This window comes from Pteronotus mesoamericanus, unplaced genomic scaffold (assembly GCF_021234165.1).
Source record: "Pteronotus mesoamericanus isolate MK-2021 breed Mesoamerican mustached bat unplaced genomic scaffold, CSHL_Meso_final contig_52, whole genome shotgun sequence".
Classification (NCBI taxonomy): Eukaryota; Metazoa; Chordata; class Mammalia; order Chiroptera; family Mormoopidae; genus Pteronotus; species Pteronotus mesoamericanus.
Genome location: NW_026555189.1, coordinates 9,187,564 through 9,204,708, shown reverse-complemented (window position 1 = coordinate 9,204,708; position 17,145 = coordinate 9,187,564). Strand labels below are relative to the sequence as shown.

Genomic DNA, 17,145 nt, shown 5'->3' with positions numbered 1-17,145 from the left:
ACAGAAGGGAAAGAAAAGAGAAAGAGAGAGAGAGAAACATAATGCATGAGAGAAATAGCGACTGGTTACCTCTCTCATACCCCCAACTGGGGACCTGACCGGCAATCCAGGCATGTGCCCTGACTGGGAATTGAACCAGCACCTTTTTGGTCCACAGGCTAGTGCTCAGTCCTCTGAGCCACACCAGCCAGGGCTGTTTTTCTTTTTAAGAAACTATTTTTAGGGCAATTTTAGGTTCATAGAAAAATGCCAAATCCCCCTTTTTTTTTCCCCCTGTGGTGGCTCGGAGGCGATAAGCTGTTTCAGGATGAAGCTGAACATCCCTTTCCCAACCACTGGCTGCCAGGAACTCATTGAAGTAGATGATGAACACAAACCTCGTACCTTTTATGAGAAGTGTATGGCCAGAAGTTGCTGCTGATAACTTTGGGAGAAGAATGGGAAGGTTCTGTGGTTTGAATCAGCGGTAGAAATGACAAACAAGGTTTTCCCATGAAGCAGGGTGCCATGTCTACCTGCTGCTGAGCAAGGGGCATTCCTGTTAACAGATCACAGAGGACTGGAAAGAAAAAATGCAAATATGTTCAGGGTTGCATTGCAAAGGCCAATCTTCATGTTCTCAACTCAGTCGTTGTTAAAAATAAAGGGGCAGGGGGAAGGTATTCCTGGTCTCAGCAATACTACTGTGCACTGTCACCTTGGGCCTAAAAGAGGTAGCAGAATCTACAAATTTTTCATTCTCTCTAAAGAAGATGATGTCCACCAATGTGCTGTGAGAAAGCCTCTAAACAAAGAAGGTAAGAAACCTAGGACGAAAGCTCCCAAGATTCAACATCTTGTTACTTCGCGTGTCCTGCAACATAAACGTGGGTGTGTTGCTCTGAACAATGTACAAAGAAAAATAAGGAAGAGGCCGTACAACACGCTAAACTTTTGGTTAAGAGAATGAAGGAGGCCAAAGAAAAACACCAGTAACAGATTGCTAAGAGACATAGGCTGTCCTTTCTGAGAGCTTCTACCTTTAAGTCTGAGTCCAGTCAAAAAAGGGATTTTCTAAGAGGAACAATAAATAAGAACAAACATCAAATCTCAAAAGAAAGGAAGAGTGCCAAATTAATTTTTAAATGCAGTTATTGATTACGCAGAATCTTTGTTTTAAATTCCTATTTTATGTGTCCCGGAGAGTTTACATTTTCCCTTTTGCATGTGAAAAAGTGATAGATAACTTTATACCAATTTCTCTCTTTAAAAAAAGCCAGTTTTGTCTTGAATGTTTCATTCTAGGATTTTCCTCTTCTTATACAAACAAATTTATTCAAAGAATATGGGTTGGAGGGAGAATCTTTGAAATCCAAGGCCAGGGTCTGACCTATGCAGCAATCTGGCTGCCTCTCCTCAGGAGAGAACATCTCATCTTGGCACCTGTTGGCATCTTAGATCATTGTCTGGCATGCGGGAGGGGCTTGGTGGAGGAGTGGTTTGGTATTCCCTGAACTGGGTACTAGGAAGTGGCTGCTCCAGTTACTAAGATGTCGCAAAACTGTTTGGATTTCCCAGGCCAATTTTAAAGCGGCATGTAGGACTGACTGATTTTGAAGAAACAAGGATGGGGCTCTGCACCTAAAGGATAACAAAACCAATTTACCATGGATCCTGTTAGGCAAACAATAATGCCCATATTAAAGAAATAAAATTACAATGAGTCAGAAGCTCTGTTCTTTTTCTGGGCGATGCACTATATCAGTGGCCTCTGTTTTGTCTTTCATTCATGAGAGAATGGCACCGTTTCCTCAAGTTGGGGGTTTGACTTGGTTGCAGTCTCATATCTGGTGAGATTTCTCCCTCCAAAAGTGCCAACATAATGCAGAGTCATTCACAAACCAAGTATAACTATGCTACAAAAAGTGTAAAATAAATATGACATAAAATATCTCAGATGCAGGCTCTTTGGGCTGCCTCTTTTAAAATATCTCTAAAGCAAAGAAAGTGGTTGGCAGAGCCTGATATCTTCTGGACTTTGGTCTTCACTTTGAACGAACATGTAGTAGATTTCCTAATATTCTTGGTAGGAGGTCAAAGTGAGTGGAGTGCATGGAATTTTAATTTTTACTTCACCTCTGGTTTTTGGCATAACTGAAGTATTAATTCCTAAACCCTTTCCTTAGGCCAGGATAAATTGCAATTAGCACCATGCTTAAAAGAATTGTAAAAATCCTTTTTGCAAGAGCATTACATAAACAACAGATGGACTAATATCTGTCTGACTTTCAGGCTTATTTATAAATTCAGGTGACTCAAACCATAATAAAACAGGCTAGTGGAACTGCCTCTTTGACTCATGTCCCTGCATTTCCTACAGGGTCATATCCCGTCTTCACTGTCCTTTCTCTGCTGAGGTCTCTGGCACATGGAGAGTAGGAAGAGTTCCCTGTGAAAGACACTGACCACATTTCTGCAGAGAGGGCTTTCCTCATCTGCTGTAAAGGTCTTGTGGCTTCAGCTGATGATACTGAGCCATTTAAGAACCCTACTGAAGAGAGAGGGTACTCCCTCCTGCCCCAGTACCACAGATTCTAACCGCATGTCATGTCTTCCAAAAGCCCTTTTTCACTGCTTTAGTGATCTTTCACCTTCTTGCTTTTTATTTGGAACTAGGACTTATCTACTGAGTAATATCACTATTTTTTTTTTGTATTTGAGGACTTCTAAAAAATCTAGTTTTTCTCAATGAGATTATTATCTAGGGAGTAGGGACAGTCTCTTTTGAAATGTCTATTACAGATTTTGTACTTCCAGAACAGTGTGGTGTAGTGGAAAGAGTCAGGCAGCACATTCATTGGATGATTACTAAAGGGGCCAAAAGATATATTCAAAGTTGAAAGATCTAGATTGGAGTCTGGTCTCTGCTGTATGTAGGTATAACAAATCATTTAATTTTCTTAGGCTTCCATTTCCTCCTGTCTAAAGTGGCAGAGATAATATCTATCCTAAAGAGAGCTATTTATTGAGCCCTTACTATATGCCAACTGCTGTTCTTAGTGTCCTTTAAGTGTATCAGCTTATTTAATTATCACACCAACTTTAAGATGTTGATGCTACTATTAACTCCCATTTTACAGATGGGTACACTGAAGTTCAGAAATGCTCAGCAATATTAAGTAACTTGCTGCAGGTCACACAGTAAAGAGGGGAAGAGCTGAGTTTTAAACCTAGGCAACCTAGCCCCAGAAATCAACATTTTTAACTAGAATGCTGTAAGACCTGTATGGTTTACAAGTTCATGGTGGGTGAGAAGCAAATGAATCAAAGTAGATGCAAATACTTTCGTAAATTGTAAGGTAAAATGCACTTCTGTTAACTTGTAGTGGGTAATCTATAAATGCTTTAGTTGAATTGTGAAGTGGCACAAAAATTTTTATGCTTATATTCTCTTGATGCTTGATATTTTTCAGAGTGCTTTCACACATTTGATTCCTCTGCATAATAAGCCACTTTGAATCCATTTTGGAATAAGGACAGTCAAAAGTAAATATTGGCTATCTAAGGAAATAGGCCCAGAGATGGTAAGCACCTTGCTCAGGGCACAAAGTGAGTTAAACCCAGCCAGGACTAGCATCTGAATGGTCTGATTCCTGGCCAAAAACGGAAGTTTTGTTTTTGTTGTTTGTTGTTGTTCTTGTTTATTAAAGTGTGCAAACTACCAATAATAAATTAACCATAAAAGTAATGACTTGTTTCTCCCAGCCATTATCTCTTCATAGAAATTTGTTTAATCCTTTCAGGCTGCTGCTATTTATATATTTAATTATTTATTTCTTTATTTTTGTTTCTTTTGGCTGTTGCTGTTTACACTTGATCTTAGCCAAAAGGCTAAGAAGTGATAGGCTGTTACTGTTTACCAAACAAAAATATCTTTAGCATTTGGATCTATAAAACTACATTATCTTAGAAGAACTTTTTTTTCAAAATGTAAAAGTCTTTTTTTCAAATAAAAATACAGTATGTTCCTTGAAAAAACAAAACAAAATAAATGTCCTCTAAATTGCACTAAGGTTATCATTTTTATATTTTAGTTTTATTTTCTTTTAAAATTTTCAAAACTTTTTTTGTTTTGTTATTTTTCTCTCATATTTTAATTTTATTCTTCAACATTTTTTTCTCTGTATGCAGTGTACACTTTTTACAAGCTCATTTTATGATACCGTTTTGTAATATGTTTTTAAAAAAATCTGTCAGACCATGATAAAGATAGAACTATAGTTTCATTTTTATTGGCTGCATGGTATTCCATTTCATTGATGTGTTGTAATTTATTTATCTGAAATTAGGGATTTTGTTTGAGTAGATGGAGAGTCAGTCTTTCTAAACTTCAATCACTAGCCACAGAAAACAATCGGGATAATGATGGCCATGCTATATACTGGGTCAATTGCTTTTGGTTTCAGTTGCAAATTGCATTGAAGTGGGGGTTGGTAATAATAAAGATAAATATATGTCAAAAAACACATGAAGAGGGTTCACATTTTACAATGTCTGCCATTTTCTCTGTAATTATCTGCCATTTAACATGGTATAAAAAAGTTTCTTTTTCTTAATAAGATGGTTTAACTTTTTTGTGTGTGTGTTTCTCAATGTTAAACATTTAAATTCAACCTCTAAGCAAATTTTTGTGATATTGCAAATGAAATACTTTAGCTGACAGCTTTGTAAACTGCAGACTCCTTTTATGGGGGCCCCAAACTGTTGTACTTTAACGTGTGTTCATGCATAGCTATACTTCAGCAGAATCCATGCCAAGACATAGTCATGGTCTTCTAGTTTTACACTACTATAGTCAGCCCTCAACATTTGTGGGGGATTGGTTCGAGGACATCCATGGATACCAAATTCCTTTATATAAAATAGCACAGTAAATTCCTAGAACCTATGAACATCCTTCCATAATCTTTAAGTCATCTCTAGATTACTTATAATACTTAATACAGTGTAAATGCTTTATAACTAGTTGTCATGCTATATTGTTTGGAATATAATGACAAAAAATTCTGTACGTATTCAGTACAGACTCAGCCCTTGTAGGCCTGACTACATAGTATACATCAGCAGCAATATAACGTTTTTATTTGCAACTATTTTCCAGTAATGGTTGGTTGAATTCTCCTATGTGGAGCTGGAGGATACTGAGAGCCAACTGTATGATTGTACAAATTTACCTTGTGATCCTAGACTGCACTGTATATAGTAGTACATGGAGGGGGTATGAGGTGACTGAATTCCATAAATATTCTCTTCCCCAAACCCTTGCCCTTGGCTGATTCCACCTTGCATATGGGGGGTGGGGGTAGGTGGGTACACTTTTCTAATTTTCCAGGTGGCACATTATAGCAGAACTCCATGGAGGAGGGAGTAGGGAGAGTCTTTTAGCATGAGTTTCTCTGAGCTTCAGTCTTTATTTGTAAAACTAAATTATATATGCTTATCGAGTCTAACTCCGATTGTTGAGAGGTCAAATTAGATTATACATATGAAAATGCTTTTACAAACAGCATGTGATGTCAATATTTAATAATAAAAAATAATTGTTATGCCCTTGACCTCCTTTTTCACCCGGCCATTTGGCATTGCCCAATAAGTTTAAGAACAAAATTGTACAGGTGGGCCCACTCAGTTCAATTTTTGTAAAATCTTTTGACATCCCTGCATGAGAGTGGCTAAGGAAAAAGGTGCAACCTCCTGTCTCTGACAGGTCCTAGACTAAAGATTTTTTGGTTAGTTCAGCTCTGTTTGGCATCTAAGCAGGTACTATGCTTTATTCATTTTGAGGGGTACTTTATTGCCAATATACCTGAAGGATTTTAGTTTACATAGTTAACCTTTCCTTTAAATGGGCCCAGATATCATGGCCCTCTTTACCTTCCCATGGAAAATATTCGCTATCAAGTGTTAGTATTTATCAAGCCAGGAACTGTCTGGTTAGACTGTCTTTGGCTCAGGTCATTGGTTCTTGGAGTTAGTCCACTCTGGAAGGATTTTAGCTGTCACTAGTCCTAATCCTCTCTTTTATATATGAGGAAGCTGAGGTCCTAAGAGTTTAAGTGACTTGTCCAATGCAGGTAGTTGAGTGATGACTGGTCTTGGAGTCTTCTGTGTCATCTTTTTATAAAATGTGTTGGAAAGATACCACAAAACCACAGAATCCAAGACCACTTGGAGCATGTTCCTAACATTAACCTAAAGAGAAAGCTAAGACATCAAAGATAATAGGAAGAGTTTGGGATTCTCGGGGGTTAGAAGCGTCTCAGGCAGAATCAAAATTCTCGATCCCCATCTGCTTCCCCCCTTCCACTTCCTATTCTACCTTGCTAGCCCCGCCCTCTTCAGGTGACTGGGTCGCTTCCTGGTAGCCCAGGCTCCCCACCCCCAAGCGGAACCAATGTCCGTCGGCTCCAGGGTCAGCCGGATCTTTCTCGCTCAAACTCTTCTCCGAGGTGACTCGACACCAGCGTCTCGCGTCATCAGTGACAGCCGCGACTCTCGCTACGCTTTGCGTCGCTCTGCCAAGAGCAGTCACCTCCTCCTTGGCAAATAGTCCTCGGGAGGGTCCGAGTTTTCTTGGATAATAGGAGAGGGGAGGCAGAAGAAGTTGCAGAGGACGCGGAATCGACAAGGAGAGGAAGCTAGGGACCGAAGTTTTTGTGATAGTGTGTGAACTTAGTTAAAACCTCCCTTCCTCCTAAGGATCCCTCCGCCTGCAGCAGCGGTGGTGTGGCCGAGGGAGCCGCCATTTTGGATGTTCGGTTCCTGCTGCCAGTGCTGCCGCCGCCCCCGGAGCTGCTGGTTTCATTCGAGGTTTCGGGCCGGTGAGTGTCACTCACAGCGCTAAGAGCATATTGCTCCTTTTGCCCCAAGCCTGCCGGGAACGTTCGGCCGGAAGCTTCCCAGGGGTCCGGTCCCAGGCTGTGGGGGGTGCGAAGAGAGGACAGAGGCTGGGCCAGGAGGGGCCCGGAGCCCCAGGGGCTGCTCCGACTTCTTGCTGGCCGACCCTGAGGCCTCGGAGCGGGAGGCTCCGCGCACGACTGCGTTCCGTGCTGTGGCGTTGCCCGGCCATTGCCGGCCTCCTTGGACCCATTGACTTTCTCAGGCTGTGATCCTTCTCTGCGAGCTCACTCCAAGGAGCCACGTACCAACATTTTTGTGTCTTCTCCCCGGGCCAGGTCTCCGTAGAACTCTTCAGCGTTACCAAAGGCTAAGTTAGTCGCTGTGTGCACCTGCTGTGCCGTCCTCGCAGCAGCGGACGTTGGCCTCGCCTCCACATCTTCTGACCAACTTCTTTCCCAATTTTCTGTTTCTTTCTTCCTTTCTTTTTCCTTTTTTTTTTTTTTTTTAAATTCACCACCGAGTACTCTGGTTACCCTTCTCTCAAACTCCTGATCCTGCGGGCGTCAGTTTCTAATAATTCTCCCGATCTTCCAGACTCCCTGAAAGAGTCGGGACGGTTGCTTACGTTTCCCGGTTAGGGTTTGGTGTCGGAGATCCGTGGAAACACTCGCTCAGAGTGTACTTCAGCAGTAACTGTTTAAAAAGCTATTAAATGGCTCTTGGGGTCTAGGTAGGGAGGAGGCTGTCAAGTGTTTTCTCTTTGGGCATTCCCTTTCTGTGCTGAACACTTAGCTTTTTGGTACTTACTGGCACGTATTTTTCTTCGAGTTAAATATCCCTGGGCATGGAAATCTGACTGTGAAGAAGCAGCTTAATTTGATGTAGGTGGAAAGGAAAGGAACTGTTTTTGGCTGCTGAAGGGATTAGTTAACAGGAGGGAGGAATGAATGAAGGTTTCTTAGTGATCAGAACTTTCAGGTGTTTTGTATAGTAGTGATTTTTGCTGACTGATTTTAAAGAATACTCGTATTGACTTCCTGTATTCGATTTTTATGGGGAGAGTTGGGTTTTAAATACTCACTTACTCTGTTCCCGGTAATATTTGTCAGAATGTATACACCTTAGGTTACGGTTCAAATATATAGAATCTGCTTGTATAAAGAAGCATTGCACAGTAATTTACTGATAATTTCCTACATTTCAAGTTAGGTAAATATGATTCAGTCACCTCCATTTCATCTTAGCCTGGGTTTTTACATTTGCAAAAGAGAAATAACTTACTTGAGATTACAACCTAGAGACTGCTTAAACTAAAATTTATAACTTGAACTGGATCAAGTCTTTTAATACTTCCAATTCTTGTACAAATGCATTTTTCTTATCATGAGGTTATCAGGTAGGTACATTTCTGTACTGGTCATATGATGTTTCAGTGGAAGACTGAATGTTTTCGTTGTAAATAGTCAGTGTTCTTGTACTTGTTCTAAGGAGACTTTTCAAAAATATGTTAGTTATTATTTGTGTATTTGCTTAGAAGCTATGGAGTTTCTCTTTTGGTTTAAAGGAACTGTTAAACACCAAACATCTTTGGAATGCTCACTCATTTACTAAATATACCCTTGTAGTTGCTACTGAAATGTTCTATGAGTTACACGTTTAAAACAGTATTTTGTAAGAACTATTACCTAGGTGTTATTTAACTCAGTTCGTTTCATGGCACAATGTACTGGTATTTAAATATCATTCAAAACTATTTACTAATGGTTTGCATGCAATTGGATAAAGTGTGTTTTTGCCTTACAAATTATTAAGGAAAGTGCTGTTTATTGCATTATTGATTGTTCAGAATAGACAGACTTGAATGTCTGCTTTGCCTAAAATTGTTGGGCTTATACTTGAAGTTGTTGTTTAGGAAACCTTAATTCATTTTCGTTTTGGGACAGTTGCTTGTTTTTTGGTCTATTTCGCTAACAGGAGTCCCAGATTTGAGGGTAAATTTTAGAGTGGAACTTAAGGACAAAAATTGTCAGCAAAGCCTTGATGATACTTCATCCCTTTATTTTTTAAAGTAGTCTTAAAAGCAGTGGTGTACAGAGACAAAACCTGGGGTTTTTTTGATTCATAAAAAGTTGAAAAATTATTTTCCCGAAGATTGTTTTTAATTAAAAAAGTTGATTTGGGAAACTGTTTACCAAAACAGGTTTTCGGAATGCTTAATTCGCATTTGATGAGGATTTAAAAGTTTTGTGTATAGAGAGGGACTTAACGGATATCAAAATTTTAAAATTATTATTTGGATTTAGCCTCAGAAAATCTAAAACAATAACTACAAACTCCAACTTGTTTAGCTGTTTTTAGTGTTTGTGATTCAGTCTTTATTTGCTTTATGAATTGTTTTCAGTTCTTGATTTTGGCTTTTTCTCATCCCTTTCCTACTGTTACTCAGTTTCTTTCATGCAGGATGACAATTGAAGTAGCAAGCAGTTTTAAAATTAAGAGAATATGTGGGTTAATCTAAGATCTTAAATTTCTTGGCTTATAGGTTTTGAAAATCATCTTTGTTAAAAAGTTATTAGGATATTTTCATTTGCTTTTTTGCATAGAAAACTTTATTTTAGTAAATTCAATCATCTCTACTCTGAAAATGAGTAAGGTTTTTTCCTGCACTGAAGGAGTAGCAGAAAGCATTTGATTTGGCATGAATTCTGGTTGCTAGAAGAATAGTTTCATCAATGAAGGGTCCAGAAGTAAATACATACATACATACATACATACATTCTTATCAAACTTACTGACTCAGCATCAACTAACACTTGTGTAAAAGGGCAAGGTTTAGGATAATATTGAACTGAGAAATGCTTGTTTCACTGCTAGGTACTTAGAAGTTTTGCTTTTTCTTTTTGCCCTCTCAAACCAGTGGAGAGAGAAAAGTGTAGTAAGTTATAAATGTTTTCAGTGAAAAATAAGATTAGGAAGAAAATGATTTTTTTAATAGATGAAGAAAATATATGTGACTTCCGTACTTTATGAATATTTAAAGACATCTTGAAGGCAAGTAGTTTTTACTCCCCTTTCTCTGTTACAGTGCCACAGTCGCTGTGTAAACTGATATGCAGTTACTTTGCTCACTACAGCTTACTTGTTGTAGCTGACTGTATTTGCATTGTACCAAGCATCCTAGGCTTTTCAGCCTTCCTGGCTTTGAGGTTAGTGTTATGGATTCTTGGGAAAAGTCAATTATGAGAAAGACATGAACTTAAATCTTTGGAACTCTAAAATATTTGCACACTCCTTTTTACAAGCCTTTTGGTTAAAATTAAGACAATAGAATAGATGATGTACAGTATTTGATTATAAGATGTAACTTTTGTAGATGATCACACAATTGTACACCTTAAAGTAAAAGGAGTTCCATTAGTGTTTTTATAGCTCAACTTAGTGAAATTATTTACTAAACTTCACTGTTGGGAAATTGTTCAGTTTCAAGCTGAAGAAAAGGAAGGGAAGTTTTCCTATTTTTTTAAAAGTCTGCTCAAAAGATTTGGTTCCCTTCCCACTTTATGAAAATTTTGAAAACATGAAAATTTTGGAAACATACTTTTAAAATATGATCAAAATACTGGTTTGAGATGAATGGGGAAACTAACTGAAAATAGGCACACTGTAGAGTAATTGAATCTTTGTTGGTGTTTTTTTGTATGATCATTGAAGGAAAACTATTGTAAGAAGAAAGAGCCTTTTTTCCTTGATAGTACCCAGTATATATGGTGTTTTATAAATGTGTATTTGTCTTTGCTAGTGAATGCTTGGCCTCTCTATTTTCTTTAGGAACTTTATACGATGAAAGCTTAACAAATGGTGTTATTTTAGAAAGCAGAATGAGGAAGTAGCTTTACAATTTGATCTTATTAGCATTTGGTTGTATTATTTTTATTTACACACACTGAACTTTTTGCTATTCCTTGAATACTCCATGTTCTTTCATTCTCCTTATACCTGTTCTTCCTATACCTGGAATCCATTCTGTCTCCCCTCACCAGCGAACCTATTCTTCCTTCTCCCTCTACCCCCAGGCAAAGAGGTACAAGCCCTTGTTTAGTACTCATTGCATTGTCTACTTTTCCTTGGTCTTTTAGAGGACTGGAACTGATTTATGACATTCCTAGTACATAACACAGTGCCTGGCACTTAGTAGCTACCTGTGGAATAGATGATATGAATGAAAATAATATTGAAAAATTGTTCATGTACTCAGGTATATGGTAATTGGTTGATGCTAGAGCCAAAAGCAGTCAGGGTCCTGAGTGAATTATGTGCATCTGCTGAAGGTCATTTACTTGTGACTGGTAGAGTTGATGTCAATGAAGGTTATTTTCAGGTTAGAAAACATATACAAAACATTGTCTTCAGGTCTTTGAAAAATTATTTAGATGTTTAATTCTGAAATTGACATTATATTCAGACTTTTTTATGCAAAAATTTCAAGCAGGTGGCAAAGAAATTGACTCTTCCTGCCACTTTTTTTTCTTTGGAATACCTATCATGTAATTTATTATGCTAAGGAAACTAATAGTAAATTGAGAACTTAAGTCTTTTCACCGCAAATAGAAATATGTTGATAGTTCAGTGATTTATTACTGACTCTTGCCTTGTGTTTGAGTAACCTACTTTTATAGTGCTGTTTTTTTTAAATTTATCTTTTTAATTTACAAAATAATATGCATCCATTGTAATAAGTGAAAAAAAATTTAAAGACTTTTAAGAAAACTATTCATTTCCTTCAACTCCTTTATTAATTACTTCCTGACCATTTTATGAGTTCATAGGTATACTGCTTTATTTCTCTCCATACTTGGGTCAGGTACTGTATATACTCACATAACTGTACATATGTAGTGATCCTTTGTTTTTACATTACTCTGTAACAAGCTTTTCTTGACGTGTCATGGTCAGTAAATATAATTTATCTTGTTCTTCTAAATGTCCCTATTATGTCTCATAGTATAGACTTATCATGTATAATTTATTCAGCTAATTTTATGTGGACATTTAGGTTGTTTCTATATTTTGCCCCCACAAACAGTGTTACAGTGAATATCCTTGCACATATCACTTTATTTGCTGATGTTTTTATTTCTACAGACTAGAGTCTCCAAGGTGGGATTTCTGGGTTAAAAAGAATATATTTTACATGTTATTGTTAGATTTCTCTCTAAATAGGTCGTCATAATTCCTACCTTGACAAGCATAGGTTTTCCATATTGCCACATCATTAGATGTAATTACTTAATTTTTATTGGTCTGCTATGTGATAAATGGTTTCTCAATTTTGTCTTAATTTTAATTTCTCTGTTTCTTCTTTTGAGATATATATAAAATATATATATATATATATATTTTGCCATTTGGATTTCCTTTATTTTAAATTGTCTGTTCATGTCCTTGGTTCATTTTTAAGTTTTTTCCTTATCTTGTAGGAGCACCTTATGGTATAGTAATTCTTTGTCATATGACACATATATTTATTCATCTGGAATTTATATGGTGTGAAGTGGGGGGAGGAGAGGTCTTATGGTTTTCCTTTGTATAGAGAGCCAAGCATAGAGAGAAGTAAGCCAGGACTGAATAAACCATTCTTTCCTCAATGAATTAAATGCCACCATATCATATATTAAGTTTCCATATATGTTTACTCTATTTTTGGATGTTCTGTTTTTCTCTTCCTGTACTATTATTTTATTCTTTTAAGTATAATCACTTTATAGAAAGTTACACTTTGTTAAGAGAAGCTCCTATCGCTGTCACTGTACTTTTTAAATTTTTCAACTATTTTTAAACATTTATTTTTATGTTGATTGAAAATAATTCTGTTGTTTTCAGAAAAGCTCCAGAGGCCCACTGTTTGGAATTAAACTGTATTCACATACTAATTTTGGGAGGTCTAACACTTTTTAATGATGATAATTTTTCTTTATTATGATGAGTTTCCATTTGTTCAGGTGTTGTTTTAGTTTTAGGTCCTTTGATAAAAGTTTCATTGATTTAATAGTTTTCTCCATCTAGTTCCTGTATCTTTCTTGCCAAATTTATTCTTAGATATTTTATAGTTTTTGACGTTGTTGGTGGGGCTTTTCCCCTCCATTTCTAACTAATGTCAGAAATGGGGTTAAAAACACTTTTTAAAGTTCCTGTGGTCTACCCCTACCCCCGCCCCCGCCCCAAGCTTTCTTGGTATCCAGAATTAACAGAGCTTGGATTCAAGAAGAATGTGCTAGGGAAGCCCTGGCCGGATAACTGTTGGTTAGAGCAGCAGTCCCCAACCTTTTTGGCACCACGGACTGGTTTCATGGAAGGCAATTTTTCCATGGACTTGGGTGGGTGGGATGGTTTCAGGATGATTCAGGCACATTACATTCAAGCTCACCTCCTGCTGTGCGGCCTGGTTTCTAACCAGGTTTCTAACAGCCTGGATGGGTTCATGGCCCAGGGGTTGGGGACCCCTGGGTTAGAGCATTGTCCGGAGATTGTGGGTTCTACCCTGGTCAGAGTACGTACAAGAATCAGCCGATGAGTGCATAAATAAATGGTACAACGAATCAGTCTTTCTCTCCCCATTTCTTCCTTCCTCTGCCCCCCCATCATTAAATAACTTTTAAAAAAGGAAATGCTAGGGAAAATTTATCTTAGTATTAAGTCACTTACTAATAAGCTTTCTAATGTCATCCTGTAGAAAAAATATCCTTAGATAAATGTGACTTAGGATAAATGCCATATTATTTTGAAGGTTTACAGTTTCACTTGTCCATTTTGGTGGTTTTTATTATTTTTTATTTTTAAAGCAAGATTTATTGCTCATTATACATGTTAATTATTAGAAACATGGCAGAAAATATACAGAAATTTTAAAAGGCATCTGTATTCATGGTAGGCACAGATAATCTCCTTAACATTTATTGTACCCTTTCAGGAATATCTTTAAAAAACTAAGATTTTTGTTTTGAGAATTTCATGATAATTCTTGACAATTGAGGTTGGGAAAGTAAAATTTTTTTTGATTTTATTAGTATCAAGTTAGATTTTGACCCTGTTTATGTATAGTCGGCCATTATTGCTTTTCATCCATCTAAATGAAATTGAATTGTTCAGTAGGTTTATTTGCATTTACATACATCTAATTTTTAAATCTCAGGTTTGGTCAATTTTGGTTATGGATAATTAAGCATAAAAGAAGATTCCTGCCATTACTGTAGCATTTTAGGGAGAATTGAGCTTAAGATCTTTTATAGGAATGCCAGCTTGTTGTCTAGACAGAGTGTGGTGGTATCTCAATATGGGGAAACACTTCACAGTCTATTTCTTAGCCTCTTAGCCTTGAAGATCCAGAAATTCTATTTCAGCATTTCTCCTAGGGATGATTCAGCCTCATCAGACTCACTGATGTGTAAGTTAGAGTAATGATGTTGTAATTAACAAGGAGTTAGGCATTTCTACTGAATTACCTGTATCAATTTACCAGGACACCCTGTTCCTTGTATGGAGGTATACTTGGGAGACAAGGTATTTGAGAACGTTGTTAATAATCAGAAAGTTACATGGTGAGCCTGAAACCAGAGCATACAAAGTTGGTTAGTCTTGAGCATTTCATCATTCTAGGCCATAGTGAAACCTGATGAAAGAACTATCCTTGTTCCACAATGGTGTTTATCTCTCCAGTGACCAAAATACTTATCTCCAGATTTAATCTCTCTTATTCTGACAATGACGTAGTAACACTGGTCTCTTTTCTTCACTTTGTACATTTCCCTTCTATGAACACATTTCTTCATACAGGGAAATAGATGTGCTCTTATTAATTTAACTGCCTAACCTATCAAAGACTGAGATACATTAAGCCTAACACTATGATTATGTTTCCACAGAAAGAAAACCACAGAAACACAAAGACAGTGAAAAAACCCATATAAGTCAGATTAATGACATATATCTATAAGAGACATTAGAAAGTAAAAGTCTGGTTGAAACATAATACTATTGAGGAATTTGGTTTAAGCTTTCTATTAAGTGTTGTTATTATTTTGTTCCTAGTATCTTTAAAGTTGCAAATATACTAAAGGAATTCAGATATACATGTGTGAAATAAAAATCTTAAATAGGGGTTCTGTGGAGCATAATATGAAAATATTGTCTGTATGGAAAATGTGAGAAAGAAAGCATGGAAACTCTTTAGGAGGGTGTTACTTGGTGTCAGCTTCAGTCCCTTCAGCATGTTCAGCCATACTTACAAATCTGTGACTAGATATTACACAGCAACAGTGGCAAAATAAATTGAAATCTATTTTCTTGAGTCTTATTGTTTAGTAAGAAAGACTTGAAGTACAGGCTTTCTGTTGGATAGAAAAGGGGGTAATATTACTATTGAAAAATTGTTTTTCATTTAGGATTCTTTTTAGATTTAGAGCTCAAAATACCCCCAGGTTTACAGGAAGAAGGACCACATAGCAGCAGGCGCCCAGTTGTTTGGTTATTGTTCTTGACTTTTGGTTTTCAGTGACTCAGCTCACAGCCAGGTAGTGTGAGCTCAGAAATAGGAAGACTGTTAACTGAGCAGGGTTGCGTCCTGATGGTTTTATTTTCTTTCCTTTAAAAAATATTTTATTATTTATTTTTAGAGAGAAGGGAAGGGAGGGAGAAAGAGAGAAACATCGATTGTTTGCCTCCACAACCCAGGCATGTGCCCTGACAGGGAATCAAACCAAAGACCTTTCATTACGCAGGAGGATGCTCAGCCAACTGAGCCATGCCGGTCAGGGCCCGATTTCTTTCTTGTAGCTTTTGGTAAGCAGCTGACACTTTTATTTTGTGTGCTTTGGAAGGGACAAGTAGAGTTCTTTAGATAAGATTCTTCTGTATTTAGAATTCAGTAAACACAGTACAAAGGGAATACAAGGATGGCTAGGACAAACAAGGATCTGGCCTTAAGGAGCTCATACTTGTGTGGGGATAAAACGCATGTCAAAGAAACAAAGGTATCATGGCCTGGGGATGGTATGTGAAGAAAATTTTTATCCCTCAAAGGGATTTTTGGCGGTTTTTGGAAAATAATCCTTTTTCTCCATTTTGGGGATAAATTTTTAGGAGGCTTGGAAGATAGGTGCTGATTGTTTTTGGTCTGTTCTGTTTAAACTTTTATTTCCTGTAATAAGCATTTATAATTTAATTATTTGGGTAATCTAGTTTAATTAAAGCTCCAAAACCTAGTTTTGCTTAACCATTTTGGATAGAAATTTTTAAAAAATGAATTTCACACTTTTCCTCTATATTTTTCATTGTTCTTTGTCAAATCAGCATTAATGAAATAGAAGTACATTTATCCACAATCCTTGTAACTTCACAAGTGAGACTTTTAATTTTTCTGTGCTCCATGTCCATTCTTATTCTAACAGTTTTAAAAAAGAGGACAAAGAGGAACATTTTATTTTGATAAAGTGTACAATCCATGCGAATATAAAACGTGGAAATTAGGCATTAAAACATTATTAAAATACTAAATGTGAATGTTCAGATATAAAAGGAGAGGTTAACAGAAACATAATCATAGTGTTAGGCTTAATGTATCTCAGTCTTTGATAGGTTAGGCAGTTAAATTAATAAGAGCAGACAGTATCTGAACTATATAATTTTCAGAAATAACTTATTCCACAGATACAGCTTTACTGTTTTTTCATGTAACTGTCTTTATTTTTTAAAGACAGCTTTATTGAGGTATAATACATGAAAAAATTGCCTGTACTTAACATATATAATTTAATGAGTTAAGATTCAACTTCATGTTCAGGTTTTTCCACTCTCTGCATTTAATATTAAATGTTGTTCTTACTGAACCATTTCTTGATGAATCAAGTCTTGTTATAAAAACTAATTATGGTACTGTCTGTAATTTATTAATACTCTTAGGACTTTAAGAGGAGTTGAATGCTTTCTGCTAGCACATTCAGATTACTGTGCTGTGTGTGTTTTTAAGATAAATGCTTTAATTTTGGATTTTAAAAAATATTGTAAATTAAGGTAATTATGGAAGTCAACGGCAGAAATTTACCAGTGATTTGATCTTTTCCTTTTTGGTTAGTATAAAAATTTTTATAGGATAGAAATCTATAATGTAAGGGCCCAAACTTTTTCTGGTTTTTAAATTGTAGGTAAACATCCAGAAATCTAGGCTGTTGACAAATTTTCAATTTCACAATACAGTATTAACTGTAGGCATAT

General features: G+C 36.7%; 1 protein-coding gene and 1 pseudogene across 1 annotated transcript in view; both read left to right on the top strand.

Moving 5' to 3' along the window:
• Positions 1–293: 293 nt before the first annotated feature.
• LOC129075220 (40S ribosomal protein S6-like) lies at positions 294–1,177 on the top strand (annotated as a pseudogene).
• A 5,346-nt stretch (positions 1,178–6,523) lies between these two features.
• The window catches only part of AP1G1 (adaptor related protein complex 1 subunit gamma 1), a 70,089-nt gene continuing 59,467 nt past the window's right edge, over positions 6,524–17,145 (top strand). Inside the window, exon 1 of the mRNA XM_054579222.1 lies at positions 6,524–6,860. The gene's annotated coding sequence lies outside the window, so the exon portion shown is untranslated. The remainder of the gene's footprint in view (positions 6,861–17,145) is intronic.